Source organism: Mauremys reevesii, linkage group 17, assembly GCF_016161935.1.
Source record: "Mauremys reevesii isolate NIE-2019 linkage group 17, ASM1616193v1, whole genome shotgun sequence".
Classification (NCBI taxonomy): Eukaryota; Metazoa; Chordata; order Testudines; family Geoemydidae; genus Mauremys; species Mauremys reevesii.
The window spans coordinates 31,442,311-31,465,687 of NC_052639.1; the positions used below are offsets into that span (position 1 = coordinate 31,442,311).

At 56.1% G+C, this 23,377-nt stretch overlaps 1 protein-coding gene and 2 long non-coding RNA genes across 3 annotated transcripts in view; 1 reads left to right on the plus strand and 2 right to left on the minus strand.

The window, feature by feature from the left end:
- The window catches only part of LOC120385050 (maestro heat-like repeat family member 5), a 194,328-nt gene that overhangs the window by 162,815 nt on the left and 8,136 nt on the right, over positions 1-23,377 (plus strand). The gene's annotated exons all lie outside the window — the stretch shown is intronic.
- On the minus strand, positions 3,906-6,253 carry LOC120385052. Its single transcript, XR_005589235.1, has 3 exons — positions 6,192-6,253; positions 5,209-5,362; positions 3,906-4,123 (listed from the first exon to the last, which is right to left on the minus strand). It is a non-coding gene; the product is annotated as an uncharacterized LOC120385052 (long non-coding RNA).
- LOC120385051 lies at positions 9,334-10,554 on the minus strand. The gene is made up of 3 exons (XR_005589234.1): positions 10,493-10,554; positions 9,835-9,978; positions 9,334-9,455 (listed from the first exon to the last, which is right to left on the minus strand). It is a non-coding gene; the product is annotated as an uncharacterized LOC120385051 (long non-coding RNA).

Below are 23,377 nucleotides of genomic sequence, written 5' to 3' on the forward strand. Positions count from 1 at the left end.
GTGAATAGGACAGATGACTAAGTAATCACAGTGGGTTTCACCCCCGTGGGATCACCTGTAAGGATTTTTCCTTCCTTTAAAGAGGGCAGGACCCAAACCCCATTCAGAAGACATGGGGAATCTTACAGTAAATTCTTCCCACATAGTCCCCTTTGTAAAGCCCATCTATCGGAGCTTCCCTTAGCACAAGAAAAAAAGGACACGCAGTGGTAACCACACAAACAAGACTTTATTTCCTATGGGGAAAAGGGCTAGGATAGGACAGAGAAGGGGCAGATTAACAAAACTTTAACTCTGGAAATGCTCCACTCTCCCAAACAGTTACACCCTGAGGTAATGTTGATGTTCTCTCTCTTCTCTTGCAAGGACAGTGGTGGATGGCTGCTGCTCTCTTGACATTGGACATCAGGGACGGACTTCGATGAGGGACATAGGAACGGGTGAGTAGACCTAACTAAAACCCCTCCCTATCCCTCTTTGCGTCGTCTCTGCCTGGATGTTAGACCCTATCTACGCGGATTCAATCCGTGCGTGGGAGTGTGCTTCCCCACCCAAAATAATAGAGCACATGGGAAAAGGTCACCACATTCTTTTCCCAAGTCCAAGATGGCCACCTTATAGATAACGCAAAAGGTACATGCCTTTCTTCCCTTCTTTTACTAAAATTTGGCAGGGGCAACTAGCATTTTACAACCTGGAGACTGGATTTGACCGATCAGGGGATGTTCTGGGACAGGGTGACCCATCCAGAAGGGGGTTGTGTATCCCCTCTGAGAACTCCTCCCCCTGTCCTCTACCAATTGAAGTGGGTGTCAGCCCTGTAGGACCACCCCGAGAGGGGATTTGACCAAACACGGAAGTAATGTGGCGGAGTGACCTGCCCGCAACAGGATCACATGGGCCATCTAAAAAGCCCTCACACCACCCTCTACCAATTGGCGACGGTTTCAACCCACCTTGGGCCATCACAGAAGGGAAACATGTACCAATCAGAACAGATATAGCCCGAAGGTCGAGGCCATGATTTCTGCAAAACACATCCTTGGAACGAGACGGCCTCTTCCCCGCAGTGTTGGGTTGCGACTTCCAGGACGATGCTGCCAGTCACGCAAACATGGAGCTCCGGAGATCGGCGGCTTCTGGCCTAGGCCTTCGGGCACTACCTATTCTGATCGGTACGTTTCCCTTCTGGGATGGCCTAAGGGATGAGTGTGAAACCCTGATCGATTAGCAGAGGATGGTGGGGGGATTTCATGGAGGGGTGATGGGCCCCTCTTATGGGCAGGTCACCCCACCATGGCACTTTCACCTATCTGGTGAAATCCTCTCTCTTGGTCCTAAGGATGAGGCCCACCCCAACTGGGGTGAGTTCTTGAGGGGTTACATGACCCACTCCGGATGGGTCACTCTGCCCCAGAACTTTCCCCGTTGCTCAGATCCATTCCTGAGGTAGATCGATGGCGATAAAATACCCCCAGATTGGGGAGGAGTGGAGGAGCTCTTAGAGGGGTCACATGCCACTCTTGCTTCTGCTCACGTTTGCATCTTGACCCCGAAAGTCTTATGTCATGGGGTCATTCTCCTGGTGACAGACGAGTGATGCCTTAGGGGTGAAGGGGCGAGGTCCCTTGGCTGGAACCAAATAACTGCCCTTAGCCTCAGTGTGGTTTGACCTAATGGCCACAGTCAAAATGGCTGCCCTCCTCAGGGCTGTGTGGCCCAACGACCAGAGTCCATGCGGCCGCCTCCCCTCAGGGCTGTGTGGCCCAGAGACCAGAGTCCGTGTGGCCGCCCGCTCCGTCGGGCTGTGGGGCCCAATGACCAGAGTCCGTGTGGCCGCCCACTCCGGGGCTGCGTGGCCCAACGACCAGAGTCCGTGTGGCCGCCCTCTCCGCCGGGGCTGTGGGGCCCAATGACCAGAGTCCGTGTGGCCGCCTCTCCGTCGGGCTGTGTGGCCCAACGACCAGAGTCCGTGCGGCCGCCCTCTCCGTCGGGGCTGTGTGGCCCAACGACCAGAGTCCGTGGCCGCCCTCTCCGCCGGGCTGCGTGGCCCAACGACCAGAGCCCGTGCGGCCGCCCTCTCCGTCGGGGCGTGTGACCCAACGACCAGAGTCCGTGTGGCCGCCCTCTCCGCCGGGCTGCGTGGCCCAACGACCAGAGTCCGTGCGGCCGCCCTCTCCGTCGGGGACGTGTGACCCAACGACCAGAGTCTGTGGCCGCCCTCTCCGCCGGGCTGTGTGGCCCAACGACCAGAGTCCGTGCGCCGCCTCTCCGTCGGGGCTGTGGCCCAACGACCAGAGCCCGTGCGGCCGCCCTCTCCGCCGGGCCGTGTGACCCAACGACCAGAGTCCGTGGCCGCCTCTCCGCCGGTGCTGTGTGGCCCAACGACCAGAGTCCGTGTGGCCGCCGCCTCCGCTGGGCTGTGTGGCCCAACGACCAGAGTCCGCGGCGCCGCCGCCTCCGGGGCTGTGGGGCCCAATGACCAGAGTCCGTATGGCCGCCCGCTCCGTCGGGGCTGCGTGGCCCAACGACCAGAGTCCGTGTGGCCGCCCTCTCCGTCGGGGCTGCGTGGCCCAACGACCAGAGTCCGTGTGGCCGCCTCTCCGCCGGGCTGTGGGGCCCAACGACCAGAGTCCGTGTGGCCGCCTCTCCGCCGGGCTGCGTGGCCCAACGACCAGAGTCCGCGGCGCCGCCTCTCCGTCGGGGCTGCGTGGCCCAACGACCAGAGTCCGCGGCGCCGCCTCTCCGCCGGGGCCGTGTGACCCAACGACCAGAGTCCGTGGCCGCCTCTCCGCCGGTGCTGTGTGGCCCAACGACCAGAGTCCGTGGCCGCCCGCTCCGCCGGGGCTGTGTGGCCCAACGACCAGAGTCCGCGGCGCCGCCCGCTCCGCCGGGCTGTGGGGCCCAACGACCAGAGTCCGTGTGGCCGCCCGCTCCGTCGGGCTGTGTGGCCCAACGACCAGAGTCCGTGTGGCCGCCTCTCCGCCGGGCTGTGTGGCCCAACGACCAGAGTCCGTGGCGGCCGCCCGCTCCATCGGGCTGTGGGGCCCAACGACCAGAGTCCGTGTGGCCGCCTCCGCCGGGGCTGCGTGGCCCAACGACCAGAGTCCGTGGCGGCCGCCTCTCCGTCGGGGCTGCGTGGCCCAACGACCAGAGTCCGTGGGGCCGCCCGCTCCGTCGGGGCTGTGGGGCCAGAGACCAGAGTCCGTGCGGCCGCCCTCCTCTCTGTCGGGGCTGTGTGGCCCAACGACCAGAGTCCCAGGCGGCCGCCCTCCCTCTCCGGCAGGGCTGTGTGGCCCAGAGACCAGTGTCCGTGCCGCTATCCTGTCTCTCACGCCTGTGTGGCCCGATGGCTCCAGACAATATGGCTGCTCTCTCCTCAGTGCTGTGTGGCCCAACGGGCAGAGTCAATATCGCTGCCCTTCAGCACAGGGCTGTCTGGCTGAGAGTTCAGAGACAAGATGGCCGCCTCCTCTTGGGGCTGTGCAGTCTAGTGGCACATTGGGAGGTGGGCTGCCACCCAAGGATGGATGGTGGCCGGGTAGGGGACCCAGGCCCTTGTTACTCCCGGGTCCTACCCCAGGGCCTTGTCCATGGCCAATGTGTTCGGCACTGAGTCAGTGGGGATCCAGCCAGAACATCTGACGTCAGTCACCATGGCGATGGCTAGTTCTCCCAGGTTACTTCCTACGAGATGTCTCTAGGCCATGGGCTGGGGTCTCTGGGCTCCCGGCGTGGGAATCTCCCAGAGACTCGAGATCCCTTGCACGCCTGCAGGCACCCGGGATGGGGTTGGGTCTCGGCACCTTGGGGCTCTGCAGTCAGGGGCGTCAGCTGCTTCTGGACTGGAGCCTACAATGTGCATCCTCCATTTTCGGCATCTGCCTAGACCGAGCTGAGCTGCTCCTTTCACACTGGTGCTCCAGTTGTAGCATGTCCGGCAGGGCTGGGGAGGGGCTTGGCTTCCGCCGCCTAGACTGTGAGGTTATGTGTGACTGGTGCACCCCGGCACATCCTGCTCTGCCTCTTCTCTCTCCTCCTTCCCATGCAGCAGCTGCTTTGCCGTCTCCCAAGAGATGTGATCAGTGGTGGGCCTGGCTGGCTCCTGTTAGCCTCTAGATGTCTGTAAGAGGGAGAAAGGGCAGGAACACAAATCAGAAGAACAAAACCTTCCAGCAGGGTAGTTTTCCACAGCACAAAACCACCACACTTTGCTAATGCTCCTTTGTAACTTCCCTGAGAGCTGGCATTGCGTAAAGAGAGCACCCAACCCCCCACAACCTCCGCTACCCTGTGGGCTGGCAATGGATAGAGGGAGTCTGGGAGACTTTCTCCTCTCTCCGCCTGGCTCTGATGACTGAGGGAATCACATGCGAGAAGCTCTGTGAATGTAGGGCTCTGTGCAGTGGGGAGAGATGTCAGACATGGAGCCCAAAGGTGGGGTTGTCCTGACTCTGCAGTAACTTCATTACAGTGAGAGAGATTTCAGAGTTCAGCTACAGGGTTCTGCCCTGTAACCGTGTGTGGGGCTGGGGCAGAAGTGGGGCAGTGATGCACTCATGAAAGGAGTAGGGCTAAGGGGGGCCCCGTGGTACAGCCGCTAAAGCCCCTGTGTGCTGCGTTCCAGCCGGGCCGGCTCTGCCTGGCTGGGGTGGGGCGAGGCGGCTCCGCGCGCTGCCGTTCCTCTCCCCCCCCGGCCATTTGGGGATTTAGTTGGGGATCGGTCCTGCGTTGAGGAGGGGGTTGGACTAGATGACCTCCTGAGGTCCCTTCCAACCCTGCTAGTGATACTCTATGAGCTGCTCTTGCCTGTAGGCTCCGCCCCCTACAGCTCCTGTTGGCTGCGAATCATTAATCCCACCCTGGCCCTGCCCCTAGCTGCTCCTCACTCCAGCTCCAACCCTCGGCTCGACCTCCACTAGGCCCCACCACCCCGGCTCCAGCCACTGGGCCCAACCGTCCATGCTCTGGGGTCTGACACCAGCGATATGTAGGAGTCGTTCACCTCCGGGCTTTCCATGCGTATGGCCCTGACTTTGTCAGCTCTGGTTTTCATCTGCCATTGTGCTGCCCCGTCACATGGCTTTATTAGATCCCTTTCAACTTCTTCAAAGTCTTCTACGCCTCACTGACCTACACAATTGTCTGTCATCTGCCAATATCCACCTCGTTGTTCAGTCCCTGTTCCAAAGACGCTGTTGTACGTACCATAGCAGGACAAAGAGGTCTTCTGTGTCGGTCCCGGTTCCCTAGTCGAATGCGGAACCCGACACGAGATTTCCAAGCTTCTGCAGCCATTTGTAATGTCTATTGAGGATGTGCCCTGTGGTCCTGTCACATGTCAAAGGCACTTCCTGAAAAGCTGAAACAAAGAGGAAACGGGTTGGAAGCCCCATGGTGCTGATGTGACTGGTGCCTAGGAAACCTCCCCTTCAGATGGCCATTGCCACATGCTATTAGCTACCCAAGAGTCTGCAGGCAAGAAACAGCAACTCAGCTACTCCCAAAATAGCCCTGACAGAGAGGAGACCCCATTCCGTGCGTAACTTCCTCCCCAGCATACGCACGTCCACACGCTAAAACACAGGCAGGTGGGAGCAACTCTGCTTGGGATGGAACAGAAAAGCAGAGGTGTTAAATCATCCAACATTTACGCACAGATCCGCATAGGAATTTAGACTCCTAACAACATCTACTGAAATCCTATGTGGCCCTGGGCCTTCGTTCCTTAAGAGGTCACAGGGAAAGATGTTCCCAATGTGCACTCAGGGAATTTCCTATGAGCTGATAACCAAGATATGAGTGGTTCCCTGGCCTGAAATCTCTCCATTACAGGGAGGGCAAGTGATGAATCTTTCCCTACAGAGGGTAATTGTCATCATCACCACCACCACCCTTAATAATAACAACAGCCCTTTTCAATTCTGTCAGGCCTTCCTTCAGAGATGTTCTGACCTCTATGAAGACAGTCTCCCACACAGTTCTAAGGCTACGTCTATTCTAGGAGCTAGGGATGGAATTTCCTGCTCCTGCACACATATTGTGGCACCTCGATCAAAGCTCACGTGATCATCCTTCTTCCTTAAACACTGTCCTTAGACAGAGAGGGACACATTCAAACTGTTTTCAGGCCCTGTGCTGCACCCCTGTACTTCCCACAGAGGCACAAACACACAGAGGTATTTCCTTACCTTCATACAGGCGGGAGATGCCATCTTCAGTCACTGTTTCAGACAACAAGTCACAGTAATGGTGGATAGTATTTCCTAGACAGACAATGAATCTCATGACTTTTCAAATCCTTTGCTTAAAACTGCGAAAGATGCAGCCATTCTCCCAAGACAGCCCTTGGGAAATTAAATACATTCCTTACATCTGTTCACAAAGCACATTAGATAAAGCATCAGAAGCCTAGAAGTCACTGAGAGACTGATTTCCAAAGGAGATTGAATTCACATCATGCTGGTTTCCCCAAGGCGCAGCCAAAGAGGAGTTGTGGGCAGGGGAAGTTGGTGCGATCGATACAGCTAAGTTGCTCCACTCATCTTGGAAGTCATGTTAATCTCTCTCTCTCTCTCTCTGTCACACACACACACACACACACAGTTTTAAGATTCTGGTGCTGTGAGAGGGAACAGAGCAGCAGTCTAGAAAAGGGCTTTGAAGGAAGCAGGTCAAAAAAGCTCAAGTGAAGTCGCTCTGCTTACCAATGAACAGGGCTGCAGAATGTCTGATTGTTGTCTGTGAGCTTTCCAGGTATTCTAAGGCGTGGAACAGGAATTTGGGGATGTGGCTCTTGTTGTTCTGCATCTAGGAAGAAAGAAGGAAGAAACGCACAATATACAAATGACATGTTCTTCCCACAGGGACTAGTCCAGGGAAGCCAAAGCATAGAGCCAGGGCATGGCAACAGCCAGTATGAGCCCATACGCCATAGCAGCACCTCTCTGGAGTTACTGTTGTGTTCTCCAGAACCTCAGCTTTTGTTTTCAGAAAGTTTGCAGGTCTAACAGTTCAGGAGAAAAATTTCAAAAATGTGAAGGGATTGTAACTCCTGCAGAAATGAACCAGCAGAGAGCCTGGAATAGAGTCCTGCCACCCGATGGAAGCGGATGGGTACTCAGGGTGTGGGGTTAAAAGGTCTCCCTCAAGTCCCCATTCACCACTCTGAAGGCACAAGGAATTCACCTACCAAGCACTTCCAGGCACACTTCCGGAGCTGTGTGGAGCCATCCCAGGCCATGCTGCGGAACAGCCGCGTCTTCAAATGAGCCCACCTGAGAAACACTGCGCAGCGGAAGAGCGTCAGTTTGCATCTCTGCAAGAGAAGGTGAGACCAAGAGGGTTCTCACTGAGAGAGGGACAGTCTGGGGACATGGAGCCTTCCCGTCACTTGTTCTCCTGCTTTTCCTGCTAGTGGAGGAGATTCCTGTCATTTGTTGTACACAGGAGTGTGCTCAGGAGAGGGAATTGGCTGGAGCGAGCCAGAGCCGTCCTGTCTTTGGATGGTTTGGAGCGGTTGACCAGGGCCCTGCGCTTTGGGGGCCCTGCACTTCAGGGGACGCAGGACGTGGGCCATGCTGGGGCCAGGCGCAGTACTCCCGGTCCCACTATGCTATGCCCCACCTCGCCAGCGCCCAGCGCCGTTTGGGAAATGAGGGGTGGGGCTTTGGGGGAGGGGAGGAATAGGGATGGGGCAGGGGCGGAGCAGGGGTGGGAAGAGGTGGGGTGGCACTTGGGGAAGGGATGGAGTGGGGCTGGGGCTTAGGGCAGAGTAGGGGTGTTGTCCCAGGCCCTGTGCCCTCTATGGACGGCCCTGGAAAGATTCATAAGAGATCTCCACAGCTCAGTCCTTAGGTGCAAAGAGACTGCATGAGAGCGTGAGTCAGCTTTGGGATCCCAAAGAGTCGGACCAAAGGGCCCCAGATCAGGCTTCCTCCACATCCCAGTTGGCCCAACAACAGAGGGCAACGTCCGTGAATTCTGGGAAGCTGGGACCTGGAGAAGTTCTCTCAGGAGCTCCAGGGAAGAAGTCAGGCAGCTGCACCCACTTTCCAGAAGGCTGTGGGCAGATATCAGCTCCCTGAACTGAAGGGGCTCTACAGATCTGTGCTCCCTTTCTTTGCTGCCTCTTGTTATGAACCTTTGGATGCAGCAGCCCAAAGGCCTGAGGCCCGTCTTTGCAGGAGAGGGTCAGGCTCTTTCCCAGAAGAAGGCTTTTCTTCCCAATTGTGCTGTGTGCTGTGAGAATGGATGAGGCACTGGGCTCCAGCATGGAGTGAAGCAGGAGGAGAAGACTCTGCTTGGGCAAGGGGCTCTGGCCATTAATGGAGTGGGGGCCCCAGGAGATTCTGGCTCTTTACTCTTAAGGAAATAATGACCGTGGCACTTACCAGTGTCACACTCTCATCCCGGTCTTCAAGGTGCAGCAGGAGCGGGAGCAAGCAGTGGATCATCTTCTGCTGCACGATGGGTTTGTCCGGTCCTTCACGCTGCTCACCACGTTGCCAAGCAGTAAAATGGCAACGGAGCGCACGCTGTCCCTCTCCTGGCAATGACACACAGGGAGTGGGGAAGCCCGGTTAAAGCCAGGCAGGATCAGAGCATAACGTGACAGAGTCATAATCCGCACGCTGCCCGGTTCCCGTGTTAACTGACTTGGGTCGCGGGAGCAGTGAGGCCACCAGGCCAGCGCCATAGACATCTTGTGTAGAACAAGGCCTGAGACACTGTGCAGGGCAGTGCAGCCCCATGGTGTCCTAGACACAATTTCTGTCTGGAGAGCACAGAATCCTAGACCCCTAGAAGCTTAGGGGAGAGGAGGGAAGGCTGCTGGAGACTGGTCTGGGGAAGGGGAGGAGCAGCTGCTGGAGCCTTACAGGGAGGTGCTGCTACAAAACACAGCAGTTCTTTTGCTCCTTGGTGCCCCTGAGAGCCGGGAGATTCCCGACCCACCTCTTTCCTGCTGGGAATCTCCACCTCTTTGGGGGCCGGTGTTCTCCAGACAGCTGGTCATCTGCCCAGTGCCAGGACCCCTCTCCCCGAGGCCAGGCGGCAGCAGGGGCTGGGAGCATGGCGCTGATGCTGAGGTTTGCGGAGAAGAGCTCTGACAGGGAGGTGGCTGAGCAGGAGATTCCCCCCCCTTGGCTGGGGCACCCCTGGGCGGCTTCATGGCCGGGCGGTGGGGGGGGTGGGACGGGGTTGGGAAGAGAGAGACAAGGGCACCAGAGACAGGCGGGGGGGGGAGGAATGGGGTTCTCCTGTGTTTCCCAGCCTTACGTCATCACGGAGGGGGCGAAGGCTGGCTGCAATGTCCTGGGAGATGGAGCCAAGCCCTCCCCATCCAGGAGGTAGATGATGTCTGCAGCTTGATGCATGGCTCCCATGACACGCCCTCTATCCGTGTCACAGAACATGTCCATGATCGCTGGCAGCTGGGCCCGTAACGAGTGCACCTGCAGCAATGGAGAAGGCAGCTCATTACTACCCTGGATGACAGCCTGGGGCATATGCTGGCCCATCCCACTCCCACCTATGAGACACCACGGCTGGCACAGCCGCCCAATGGGGCACAAAGTCATTCTCCTGTCACTCTCTGCCAGCTGCTCACTGTAACCTTTGTCTTTGCTCACCCGCCTCCCACTGCATCACATCTGCAATCAGGGTCAGCTCACGGGAGCAGGGACCACGTCGTGCCTTGATTTGCTCAGTAAAGCACCTCCAACATTCGAGTGCTGTGCGTTAAACAACAAGGCTTGTGTGGGGATCTCGCCTCATTGCTGAGCGATTCAATAGACATCGGCTTCCTCGGTCCCCAGGCAATCCACGCCTCACCTTTTCTGGCTGGAGCACAATACTGCCAAGGCCTCGCAGACTGAGCCGACGTACAATGGGGTTTTTATCTTGGGTCCATTCCATGAGCTGTGCCTGGAGCTCTGATTTTGTCAGTATTGTCTCAATGGAAGGACTCTGGAGAAACTGGAAAGAGCCAAATCAACATCGGGTTGAGGAGCAGAGGTCTTCCTGTGGGGTCTGTCCCCTGGACACTCATCTTTACCAAATGGCCACTTACTCCCATACAACGTCTCCGGTGTGTAGGGAGCCAGTTGCTGCTCTTTCAGTTGGCTCATTCCCAGAACTTAGACTAATGCACAAGTCACAAATAAACCCCCAGGGAAAGGGGAATCTCCAGGCCCCACTGAGTGCCATGGAGAGACCCCTGGGGCAGAAGAAAAGCAGAACCCCAGGAAAAGGTGAGGAGAGAAGCATGGCCTTGGGGCACTGGAGAAACATCTCCTCTTGTCACAGGATCCCACCTAGGTACATCCAGCCAGGAGCGATCTCACCCTGTCTCTCCCTCCCTCTCTGTGCCATGCCCCACCACCATCCATGTGCGGAGAGGAGCTAGCTGGCTGGAAGGCTGCTGAGCTGCTGACAATGTGCCCAGAGCTTACTGGCCTGAGCTGCTCTCCTGTCAACTAATGAATCTCACCTCAGTGCAGAAAGTTATGGCGATATTTCTCTGCTCCTCCTCCTTCTCCCTTTGAACAGTGGTGACGGCCTCTCTGAAGACGGCAGGGAGCTGAGGGTTCTCAAACTCGATCATGGCTCTGGAACATGGAGCAGAAAGTCCCTTGTGGTTATCAAGGGGGAGAGAGTTCCTCTCTAGTTGCTGGGCTGAGATGGCAGCCTGGAACAGAGGAACATTTCACACGGAAATCCCATTCCCAAGAGAGACCCACTGAAGAGGAAACTTTGGGCTCCTACCTTGCAATCACGCCAACACCCTGCGAGTAGTAATATCGTGAGGCTATCATGTCCCAACCCTGCTGAAATTGGATGCTGGCAAATTCCTTCCAGTATCCGGGCATGGAAAAAAGAGTCTTCACAGCCTCCACCGACGTGCTAAAGACAAAAAATACCAGTGTCAGGCAACGAGATCAGCCCCAATCATGGCAAAGCTGCACACGCCCTGGCACACACAGCATGGACAGCAGGAGCTAGCCTCCCGAGGATAGATCCAGTGTGATATCATGGTGCTCCCCTGCCCAATGGGCCCTGTCGACACTGCAGTTTCATTGAGTTTGTAACCAGTTAGTGACACTGTAGCTTCTAAGATGGTTGATGTCATCACTCAATGCGGTTGAATACTTGATTCTTTACTGTGACAGGTAACAGGACTCAAGCGGGCATGTGGGGCCAGATCCTTAGTTGGTGTAAGTGAGCCTGGGCTAACTATAGCACCCGAACAAATGATGGCCATGAACAGCCTACATGTGTTTAGCAGAGCACATCTGTTCTTCCTTTTCCTTTCAGTCATTACCTTAGGGGGTTGAGGCAGCTGGATCCCTCCTCGGGGCTGGATGTCGTGCTGGCCATGTAGGTCCCTGGCAAGTGCAGATCCATCACATACTGCACTTGCCTGACGCAGAGGATGAGCATCTGGGGATACATTTCCAGGATGGCTTCTCGGTATCCCCATAGGAAAAGGACCTCGTAAATGGTCCTCATTGCCTGGAGGGGGGGAAGAATTTCACTCCACTATCCCAATCTGCCACCTGCCCCCATTGCCATTCGCTATTGTCCTTTTCTCGGGTCTCATTTCCTCCCCAGCCTATTACAAAAGAGGATTGGCTCCTGAGAGGGGAGGAGACATTTGGAGGGTCCTGAACCTTCACCCATTCCTGGAACGGAAGCAGGATGGAGCCCTACGGAAAGGTCAGAGGAGTCTGGATGATGTTATTCCCCATTATTTCGCTTAATGGTGCAGACTCTGTGCTTTGGGTTTCCAGCCATGACTGCACGGGCTGAAACCATCCTGAGGAGATCTGTTCTTGTAGACCCAGTGTTTCTGGCCCAGTCAAAAGTACTGGACATCTCATGATCCCATGCTGGGAAGATTTCTAGTCACAATTTAGAGAGCCAGAAACCTGGATACTTCCAAGAGACACCTGAACTGCACCTGCTCACTAAAGAGCCACCTAGAGCGGCAAACAGAGCCAGGGCACCAGCAGATAAACCGCTTCAGATCAGTAACTTTTCCTGGGTGAAGCTTTATTTACACCTCTTTGGTTTGCTAGCAGGTGGCCAGGACACACTAAGGCCTGGTCTGCATTACAGAGTTATGTCAATGCAAGGCCCCTCACCCAGCATCACCCTAACTATGGAATTTCCTTCCCATTGGCAGAACTGCCCCTTGGTGCCAAATTCATAACTCCACCTCCATAAGTGGCAGAGAGTCCAGGTCGATGCAGTGTCAGTGTAGACACAACGTCGCGTACGTCAACTGGCTTTCAGGAGCCTTCCCACAATGCCCCACCCTGACCGCATAATCGAGACGAGCGCTTCTGGTGAGGACGCACTGCCGACACAAGCAGCAAAGTGCAGACACACACAAGGGATAGAATTGCTGTGGCGGCTGTATGCCGAGATTACGCAGGTCGGCTTCATTGTGTAGTGGAGCCGTGGCCTGAAGCTAAGAAGGGGTGAAGCTCACAGACACACACAGATGCACTATCCTCCCCGCGGTTGCGGGTTCTCAAAGTGACATCTCAAACCTCACTTACAGCCAGAGACACATTGCCGCTCTTCTCCTCCCGGTGTCTCTGCTGGAGCTTGTCCAGCAGCTGCTGCAGCACCTCCCTGGGGAGCTGTGGTTCTTCCCCCAGGGCCTTCCACAGCTCAATGGCACATCTGCAGATTCAGAAAGAGAAGTCAGACCTTCCCTGCTTGGCCACCTCTTGCCCTCCCCAGGGAGAGGCTTGGAAAACGGGCAGGAAAGGCGTCTGAGAGAGGAGACACCGATTGGTGCAGGGAGGCTGAGGCAGGGCAAGTCCCGTCAGAGAAGGTTGTATTTATTCCTTTCCCCTAATGGGTTGTTGTTCCTGAAGCTAGCACCGCTGTTTCCAGGACAGTGACCATGATCTGACCACCGAGTGACCAGCACAGTGTGACCACCAGACTGTGCAACATTCTGCTCTGTTACGCTAGGCTCAGTCCCGAGGAACTTGCCTGACCTCAGTGCAGTTCCTCTGGCTATTTGGGGGTGTAACTGAGACCCAGCATTTGGCCAAGTGTCTCTTAGCAGCTGAATCCTACTGCAGTGTGGTGGACGGGTCAGACACTGACTCAGAACATGCCCTGATAGGAGAGGGTTCAGGGGAGATTGTACTGCCCAGTGTGACAGAGCTGGAAGGAAACTAGTACTGAAATCCCCCTCCTCTCTTCTCTCCATTCTTGCTGATCTAACCGCTCCTGGTCCCCCCAGGCATCCGCACAGGAAGACTGCAGACAGATCCAAAAGGCTTCCAGTCATTTAACTTCCAAGTTTGGTGAGGAAGGTCGGACATGGTGGTCAAGCCCTGGGGACACTGAGAACTAGGTTGGACAAACCAAGAGCAAATGGCCTGGATTTAAGGTCTTCAGGAAGCTTGACTGAAATTCTGTGCCAACGCTGCCGAGTTTCTATAGCTTCTGAGCACAGACCCTGGAAAGCACTGGGGCTGCTTCAAGGAATTCAAACCTGAAAGGTTTACAAATCAAACACTCAAATCAATATGAAAACCAACACTGTATTCCTCTGGTAACGGAACTGGGTAAGAAATTCAGTTTCTTTCATGCTGCTCTTCAATTCTCTCTCCCATGTGACACAGATTTGTCTATGGTCAGTGCAGAACTGCATTGCAGAGGATGCTGAGGAAAGACGGAGTTTTGACCTCTGGCGAGGGTCCAGTTGGGTTTCACGGCCCCTAGGCACATGGAGACTGTATTATAAACACCTCAGCTGGATGACTCTGCAAAGTGATCGGCAATAACCAGCAGGACTCAGGGTTCACAACGTATTGAGATGAAAAGAGGCACTCACCCCTCTCAGAGCTGTTCTTGCCGGCTGTCTGCAGACTCAGGCAGGCTGCACTGCATTTACGCCTGGTCATGTGTGGATCATTTATTTATTTATTTAGTTTGCAACAATTAGGTCTGGAACTTTCTGTCTGAAGAGATTTACCTGCTGCGCAGCGCCATAAGGATGAGTGCATTTTTTCACCACTTCCTCAGCCATGGAATAACTAGGATCTGACTGCAGGTAATAATCATGCACTGGTCCCCAGCGGACGGACAGATGGACCTCATGGACCTTTTCCATCTCTGCCTTCTCTCACACAATAGGGAGCAGCCAGACCTCATGACCCAGGGATGTGGAGTGAGCCCCAAAGTCATTTATTGGCCCTGTACTGGACGGGAGAGGAAGTGGGGTGACCCATAGAAATCAGGACAGTGCTGGACTTCCCAGAAAACTGGCACGTCTCCATCCTGGGAGTGCAGGAGGAGGGTTGGCTCCTCAGTGGCTGGGCCTGGGCATCTCCTCTTGGTGAGCCTGGACAGCTCTCTGCACAGCAGGAAACTCCTCCAGCTGCGTGAGCCCGACGGACCCTTCCCGGACTGTGGCCTGTCGGTAGGAGCAGGAAGAGAAATAATGGCCTGAGGTGATAACAGAGCAGCTCCCTACCTGTCCGAGGACAGCGTGTGCCACACAGCTCAGAACCACGTCCTGGGGTGGGAACGAGCCAGCAAGGCCGTGGCCCTCAGTGCTGCTTTTCTGGCTCTGGGATGACAGACGTTGTCCAGCCAGATTAAGATACGTCCCACGACGTCTCCAACCTGGAAGAATGCCAGAAAGTTGAGGGATGGATTTATCCATGAGTGACAACCTCCCAGGTAACCCCTCCTGGCAGCCCTGCAAGCCGCCTCTCACCTCGGTTGCCCATCTTGGCTCCTCCATAATCTGAAGAAAGAGGCTTTGACAAGTCCAGGAACCCCAGCCTTCCTGAGGTCTGGTTTAGTACCTTAAAGCTCAGAAACACACACAAAAGACTTCCCCCAAACCTTACTGTGGGCACAGCCCAAACTCCCCTGCTATCCCAGGGCCTTCCCTGCCTTAGCAAACTGCTCTCAGCCTGCTCTCAAGGGCTTCCCTGCAGGAGCCTTTCCTCCATCTCTGCAGCTTCCTGCTGATCTCTCTAGCACAATCAGTTCCTCCAGGCCCATGCTTCTCAACCCAGTTTCCATTGTGGGCCCCATATGTGCTGTGTGGGGCACGTCCAATACCACCTGTTTGGCCCTGAGGATGTCCCAGGTAGAGAAGCGCTGCTCCAGACCCAGCTGGTTCCACTGATGTACCCCAGAGCCCATCCCAGAGATGGCAGGCAGGGCTAGTTGGACGGGGCTAGCCAGCTCCAGGCCCCAGCCCTAAGGAGAACCTCTACACTGCGGGATTTTAAAACCTGCCGTAACCAATCTCAAAGCCGGGTCTCTAACCTCGGGCTCAGGCTATGGCACTGGGAACAGCAGTGCAGACCTGGAGACTTGGGCTGGAGCCCAGGCTCTGAAGCCCCCTCCTCCCAGGCTTCAGAGCTCCAGTTCCAGCCCAAGCCCAGAAGAGGCTGCGTTGCCGCTTGGCCCCACTGTGCCAGCCCTGGGAGCCCACGTCCATAGGGCCAGGCTTTCCGGCCCTGCTGCAGAGTTTGCAGCACAAGGTAGACAGACCCGAAAGGGACAAGCCGCCTCGGGCTCTTCCATGAGGAACTGGTCATTGCTCTTTCCTCTCTCGAACAAGGAGCAGGAGCTACAACCCGGGTGGCTGGATTCTGGTGCCCTGTTCTGCTAGCAGGAGTTAGAGCCCTGCACAAATCAATCTCCTGATTGAGGGGCCATTTGTTATCTTCCCCCTCGGACCTGCTGGAAACAGGGAACTCGGACAGAGACAGGGACGACCTGCAGGAAACCCCAGGAACAGGCAGGTTTGGGGAGGAAGCTCAGGCTCAGGATTCTGTTTGTTTATGAGTCTCCGAGTTTCCAGGAAAGCCAAAGCCCAGGAAGGGAATAAGTCTGCACTTAGGCGCCATGGGCAGGCGGTATCTGGGGAAGGGCAGGAATGTCACCTATTTCCAGGCCGAGCGATTGAAGGCAACAGTTAAAGGACTGTAGGGAACGTGAACCCTGATTCCTTTCTCGATAACCCCACCTGCGCAGGCTTGGGCAACTCAAGGAGCTCTCTGGGCTTCAGTTTCCCAGGTGTCAAATGGGTTGAATTCCTACCTCCCAGGAGGGTGGTGGAGCTTCATTAATCAGGGGAATAATGACTCTGAGAGCCTCCTACCCAGGGATGTAGAAATGAAGTCTGCCAGAAACCTCCTAGGCCAGTCTAATTCACGGGGAGGCACTCAGATCCTGTGGGGATGGGCAGCAGGATCAGAGCTAGGAGAGACAGAGAGAAAAGTGCAAAGCCAAATTCCTCCTGATCCTTCAGCTGGAAAACAAGGCCCCGCAGCATGTCTGAGGAAACCAGTGTGGAGGCCCCTGGGCAGACTAGGTAAGTGCTGCGCTGCCAGGGCTGGGGCTATCGCCCCTTCAGTGGGGCTGGGCTGTCCTCAGGACGTGTCAGAGCTCCAGCGGGCAGAGAACAGGTCAAACACCTCACGCCGCGGATCCCCGCAGCCAAGCGATGAAGGGAAAGGGGCTCAGCCACCCTTCACAGCACCATGCCCGTGTGTCCCAGGAACAGTTTCCTAGGAGAGGAAATTCTCCCCTCCCCCTCTCTGCGCAGCATCCACCTGCCCCACGGCGGGAGTCTCTACTCTCCATCTTGTCTCCGTGTAGAGACACGATGGTCCTCAGCTCTTCCTCGGCGGCTTGAAATCGCTCCAGGGTGGGTGTCGTCAGACCCTTCACGGCTCTCATCAGCAGGGCTTGGAGCTGGGCTGAGGGAAGCTGCTCCCCGGGGGTCTGCAATGAGAGGGACAGAGCCTGTCGGGACTGAGTATTTCCATCGCTCAGCTGCCCTGGAACAGTCTGTCCCGGCGGGAGGCTGGCAGCGCCCCGTGAGCGTGGAGACTCCGGCTGAGCCCTTTTCTTAACAAACCTCAACAGGTGCCGAGGTTTCCTCAGTCTTTCATACGCTTCCCCCTCCCCCCTGCCTGAGAAGAGATGGGAGCCTCTCAGCCGGTGCTGGGACCCCAAGGGCACCCCATTTCCTCCCTCTCTAGCCCCTCCCCCCAGGAAGCCCAGCTTTTGCTGAGAAAGCCTCAATGGCCTGCAAAGCCCAGTCAAGTTGCTTGTTGAGTGCAGCCGAGGGGTCACTGCAGAACCTGCCCCATGTCCCATCCCACCCCGAGCACCTGAGCAGATTGGCTCAGCAACTCTAGCAGCCCACAGTGTCTGCGAGGAAAGGACTGAGAACAGGGCCCAAGCGGAAATGCCTCTTCCTTCCCACCCTGCAGCGTGTGGTGCTGCCACAAAACAGGCAGGAATCGCCGGCAGGACAGAAAGTAGCTTCGACTGAAGGAGCAAGTCTGCCTGGCTGAGGAGAATCCCAAACTGTGGGCCTCTGGGGCCAGCCCCCCGTGGGTCAGAACTCACTGGGCACAATGTTACTGCAGGGGGACTGGTTCCAGGGTCACCTAAACCCAGGGCCTGGGGTGCTGAAGGCCTTTGCCCTGGTGTCTCAGGCACCTCCTGAGTGTTACTGCAGCTGGCCTGCGTGGCTGGATTAGCCCCGTCTGTCCTGGACGCCAGCAGCTGAGGATGCAGTAGAGCACACCAGAGCGACACACTCGCATAGATACTCCTGGCAGAGGGGATCCAACCTGGGATTTCTGGAGTTTAGTGCAGGAGCCTCTCCCGCAGCAGCTAAAACCCAACTGGCTGTTAGCTAAGGCTCTAGAGCAGACTCCTTTGATCTCTGTCTCTAAGTGGTCCTGGTGCCACTAGACGGGCCAGAACACCCCACCCAGCAGGTGTGTGGGTTACCCCTACAAGTGCAGGGAGGGGCCTGGTAGGATTTTCAGCAGTGCCTGTGTCCCATGGAGAGTGCATCAGAATCAGGCACCTGAGTCAGGCACTTCTGCGAATCCCACTAAGCACCTCTGAACTTCCTGAGGTGCCTGAACCCCTTTGTCAACCTGGGCCTCGTTCAAGCAACCCAGAGAAACTCGTAAAGACTGGCTGGAGTCGATCACACTTGAAGAGTGTTTCCTTTCAGCTCCCTGAGCAAGGGGCAGGTAGGTCTCCTGTCAGAGATCCCAGCTCCGGGAGATATTAATACACCCAGCAGGGGAGGCTTTCCAATAGCACAGTCACAAAGCGCCATTACCATGGTCATATGGGAGCTGCTTGGTAATGAGGGGTGGGAGGCGCTCTTCTTCCTGCTCTTCTGGGCTCCTTTTCCCACTTCCCCTGCGACTGACGCCTCCTTCTTCGTCCCTGGAGCAGAAAGAAACATTCGTAACATTTCCCTTTTCCATGTAGTATCCCTGCTTTACAGAGGATGGAGGTCGGGCCCAGAGCCCTGAAGTGAATTGCCCAGGGTCAGACTGAAGGTTGTTGGCAGCTACAGAGAACTCCGATCTCATGGATCTTTGCTGGGGCTTTACCACACGAGGCTTCCTCGGACCTGGGGGCAAGTTTCTTTTCCATGGTGTTTTCTACTTGTCCCTCCTTGCACACCTTCCCTGTCAGTGATGGGCAACGGGCCTCATTTGCATTTAACCCCCCAAGAAGTAATGGCTCAGCTCTGGTACGGTTCCCAGCTGGGACCTCTGGAGCATTTTACTGATGAAATGGACCCGATCCAGGAGACAAGAAATGATTTCCTACAACGTCCAGCCTCTCTGTTCTCCTTACAGCCCGGAGCAATGTTAGTACTCCCACCCCACAGTGCCAGACGCCCAGAGGGGGGGTGACCTGACACACTCAGCTCTCCCCACCTCAGAGATGGACCTCGGCCACCCTTGCCAAAAGGATCTGGCACTAAATGGATTCCAGAGTCTGAGGTACCCATCAGGGCCGGCTCCAGGCAGCAGCCGAGCAAGCTGGTGCTTGGGGCGGCAGATTCCAAGGGCGGCAGTCCGTCCAATCCCATTTTGGGGGCTTTGTTGCTTCCGCTGCCTCGGCAGGTTTTTTTCTTTTGGTTTGTGGCAGCGCAGAGGAGGAGCTGCTGGGAGCGGTGCCAGGTCTGCAGCAAGCCCAGCAGCCCGCCCACCGAGCAGCGTGGAGCCCTCCCAGCAGGCAGCGAGCACCCCACTTAAGGAAGCCCTGGCCGCCCCCTTGTCTCCACCCCACGCTAGCTGGAGGTGCACTCCGCTGCCGGGTCTGCAGGGCTCGAGTCCCCTGCACCCGTGTTCCCGCCCGCAGGTATTTTTTTCTTTTGGTTTTTTATTTTTTCGTCCCTTCGGTGCTCCAGCTGGCTGGGCGGTTTGTTTCGCACACACCCCCGCCCCCCGCTGCTCTGACCGGCCGGCAGGTTTCCTGCTGCTCCCTCCTTTGCTGCTATGTCCGGCAGGTTTGTTCACTCCCTTCACTGCTCCGCCGGCTGGGCGGTTTGTTTCGACACACCCCGCCCCGCTGCTCGACCGCCGGCAGGTTTCCTGCTGCTCCTCCTTTGCTGCTATGGCCGGCAGGTTTGTTCACCCCCTTCACTGCTCCGCCGGCTGGGCGGTTTGTTTCATGCCCCCATCGCTCCGACCGCAGGTTTGTTTCACGCCCCTTCACTGCTCCAGCCAGCAGGTTTGATTCATCCTCCCCGCCCCTTCGTCACTCCGACCGCCAGCAGGTTTCCCACCCACCCCCATTGCTGCTCCGGCCCGGAGGTTGGTTTCCCCACTTCGCTGCTCCGCCGGCCGGTTTGTTTTGAGCCCCCTTGTTGCTCCAACCGCCGGCAGGTTTCCGACCCCTTTGATGCTCCGCCGGCTGGCTGGCAGGTTGGTTTCCCCCCTTTGCTGTTTCCGCTGGCTGGCAGGTTTGTTCCCCCCAACCCCATCGCCACTTCGGCCTCTGCACAATTTTTTTTTGCTTGGGGTGGCAAAAAAGCCAGAGCCGGCCCTGGTCCCCATCGCTGTCCCGTGAGAAGGCCCTGATGTGTAAGGCTTGTAGGGTGACTGGTGTGAGTATTCCTCACATGCTCCTCGCTAACCATGTGGATTGAATCCTCACCTGTAGGATCCAGTTCAACTTTCCCTGTATCCTCCTGCAGCTTCACCTCCTCTGACTCCACCTGGTTCTCAGCTGCTATCTTCTTCCGGGACAAGTGCCTCCACCTTCTTTGTGAGGAAATTGTTCTCTCCTCATCCCTGTCTGCCATCGAGGTGTCAGATTGGCTACAGACACAGAGTCTCTTCATGCCTGACAGGATGGACCATGAACATTTCCTTCTCTGGGGCTTCTCTGGCAAGGCCTGTTCTTGCTGGCTAAAGTCAGAGCATGCCTCCATTGCTACAGGTTGGACAAGCACTTTGTGCACATGGATCTCTCTGTGCTCCCTAGAGATGAGTCTTTGGAAAAAGGAATGAAGCCTGGAATAGAAAGAAGGAGGAAATGGGTTTTTCTGTCATTCTCTAAAGGAAGGGAATTAGTTTGCCCAGGATTCACAGGTCCAGGAGACCGGTCTTTTGAAGCCATCTGCTCCTCTAATAGCCAGGACTGGTTCATACAACCGAGAACATAAGCAACCCAAGACCACCCATCCTGGGTCCAACCAAAGGTCCATCTAGCCCATTATCCTGTGTTCAGACAGTAGCCAGTGCCCCAGAGGGAATGAACAATACACCTACATTAGACAATCATTACATGAGACAAAAGGTTTCTATTCCCAACGGGAAGGCAAGGAGTGCATTGGGGCAACTCCAGAGGAAATACTATTTATGGAGATATCAGTCTAAATTCTACACCAGTTTTGTTATCTTCCCTTTAGGTGATACCCTGGAAATTCACCCCCACTCGTCTGCTGAAAGTTAAAACAGTGGAAATCTGCCTCCAGAGAAGGTGAGAGGCTGGCGCAGGAGGGAGCTGAAAGATGCCGACGTTCAAATCAAAACGGAACGTTGAGACCTGACTGTTGCAACCCTGGCCCCACCAGTCCCTAGGACATGGGTGGCCGACCTGAGCCTGAGAAGGAGCCAGAATTTACCAGTGAACATTGCCAAAGAGCCACAGTCATATGTCAGCAGCCCTCATCCACTACCGCCCCAGCCCCCGGCATCTCCCTCCCACCGGCAGCCCCCCCAATCAGCGCCTCCCCCTCCCTCCCCACTCCTCCCGCCCGCTGCAATCAGCTGTTTGGCAGTGCGCAGGAGGCTGTGGTGGGGAGGGGGGAGGATCGAGGGCATGGCAGGCTCGGGGCTAGGGGCCTTGGGGGAAGGGGTGGGGTGGTGGCAGGAGCTGGGGCAGAGCCGGGGGTTGAGCAGTGAGCACCCCACAGCGTATTGGAACGTCAGCATCTGTAGCTCCAGCCTGGGAGTCAGCGCCTATGCAAGGAGCTGCATAGTAACCTCTGAAGAGCCGCATGCGGCTCCGGAGCCACAGGTTGGCCACCCCTGGGCTAGGAGAAAGAGGCACCAACCTGCCATGTGCGATCTAAGGAGCAGAAACAGAATCTGGGAATTACCTTCTGTAAAAACTCATCTTCGTTCGAACACCTGTGGAAATAGCTGATTCAAGAAGTTGTTGAGAGATGGCTAGTCCGCGTCTATCAGCAGCTCCTTGGGTCACCAGCCGTTGTCAACCAAGCCAGTTGGCAGACTGAAGGCCGGGCAAGAATGCTGAAGCAGAACATTCTTTGCTGTTGGGATACATGACATCACAATAAATTTAACCATAAACACACCTGGACACCCACCCAGAGAGACACACACACAGAAGAGTTTGTAACATTAACAACAGTGAGAGAGACACCCAAAATCTCTAGGGATTTTGATTTGGAGGAGGGGGATTATAGACTCCAATTGCATGGGTGCTCTGGGCGTGAAGCACCCACAAGGAAAAATTAGTGGGTGCTTAGCACCCACTGGCAGCCAAGCTCTGCCCTGCCTGCAGTGCGTCTCGCATGCAAGTGGCCCCAGTGAGCAACTCCTCCTGCTCCCTCCCAGCACTTCCTGCCCACCACAAAACAGCTCTTTCATGGAATTCAGGATACTCCAGGAGGGTCGGGGCGGAGGGGGAGATGGTATACTTGGGGGAGGAGATGGAGGAGAGGCGAGGTGGGGTGGGATAGAAGTGGGGCGAGGGTGGAACAGGGTTAGGAAGAGAGGGGGCAGAGGAAAGGGTTGATTTGGGGATGCAGCGGGGCAGACCAGGGAAAAGGTGGGGCGGTGCTTTGGGGAAGAGGTGGAGTGGGGGAGGGGCCTGGGGCAGAGCGTAGTTGAGCACCACTGGCCAGAGGGGAAGTTGGTGCCTACTGAGGGGATGGACAAAGGACTGATAGACTCATAGAAGATGAGGGTTGGAAGGGACCTCAGGAGGTCATCCAGTCCAACCCCCTGCTCATGGCAGGACCAACACCAACTAAATCATCCCAGCCAGGGCTTTGTCGAGCTGGGCCTTAAAAACCTCTAAGGATGGAGATTCCACCACCTCCCTAGGGAACCCATCCCAGTGCTTCACCGCTCTCCTAGTGAAATAGTGTTTCCTAATATCCAACCTAGACCTCCCCCACTGCAACTTGAGATCATAGCTCCTTGTTCTGTCATCTGCCACCACTGAGCACAGCCAAGCTCCATTCTCTTTGGAACCTCCTTCAGGTAGTTGAAGGCTGCTATCAAATCCCGCCTCACTCTTCTCTTCTGTAAACTAAATAAGCCCAGTTCCCTCAGCCTCTCCTCATACATCATCTGCCCCAGCCCCCTAATCATTTTCCTTGCCCTCTGCTGGACTGTCTCCAATTTTTCCACATCCTTTCTGTAGTGGGGGGGCCCAAAACGGGACACAATACTCCAGATTTGGCCTCATCAGTGTTGAATAGAGGGGAAAAAATCACCTCCCTCGAGCTGCTGGCAATGCTCCTACTAATGCAGCCCAATATGCCGTTAGCCTTCTTGGCAACAAGGGCACACTGAGAAGCTTGATATGAGTTAGCATCCACTGTAATCCTCACGTCACTTTCTGCAGAACTGCCGCTTAGCCAGTCGGTCTCCAGTCTTTACCAGTGCATGGGATTCTTCTGTCCTAAGTGCAGGACTCTGCACTTGTCCTTCTTGAACCTCATCAGATTTTTTTTTTGGCCCAATCCTGTAATTTGTGTAGGTCACTCTGGACCCTATCCCTACCCTCCAGCATATCTACCCCTCCCCCCAGCTTAGGGTCATGTGCGAACTTGCTGAGGGTGCAATCCATCCCATCATCCAGATCATTTATGAAGATGTTGCATAAATCGGCCCCAGGACTGACCCAGCGGGGGGAGGGGGTGGAGAAGAGGAGGCACACGGTGAGCAGCAGGGACCCCAGAGACGGGGGTGCAGTGGAGGAGAGGGGGAACTCAGCCAGGCAGCAGTGGGCAGATGGGGTTGGGAGAAGTGGGGAAGCAGATACAGGAAGAGATGGAGCACAGGCT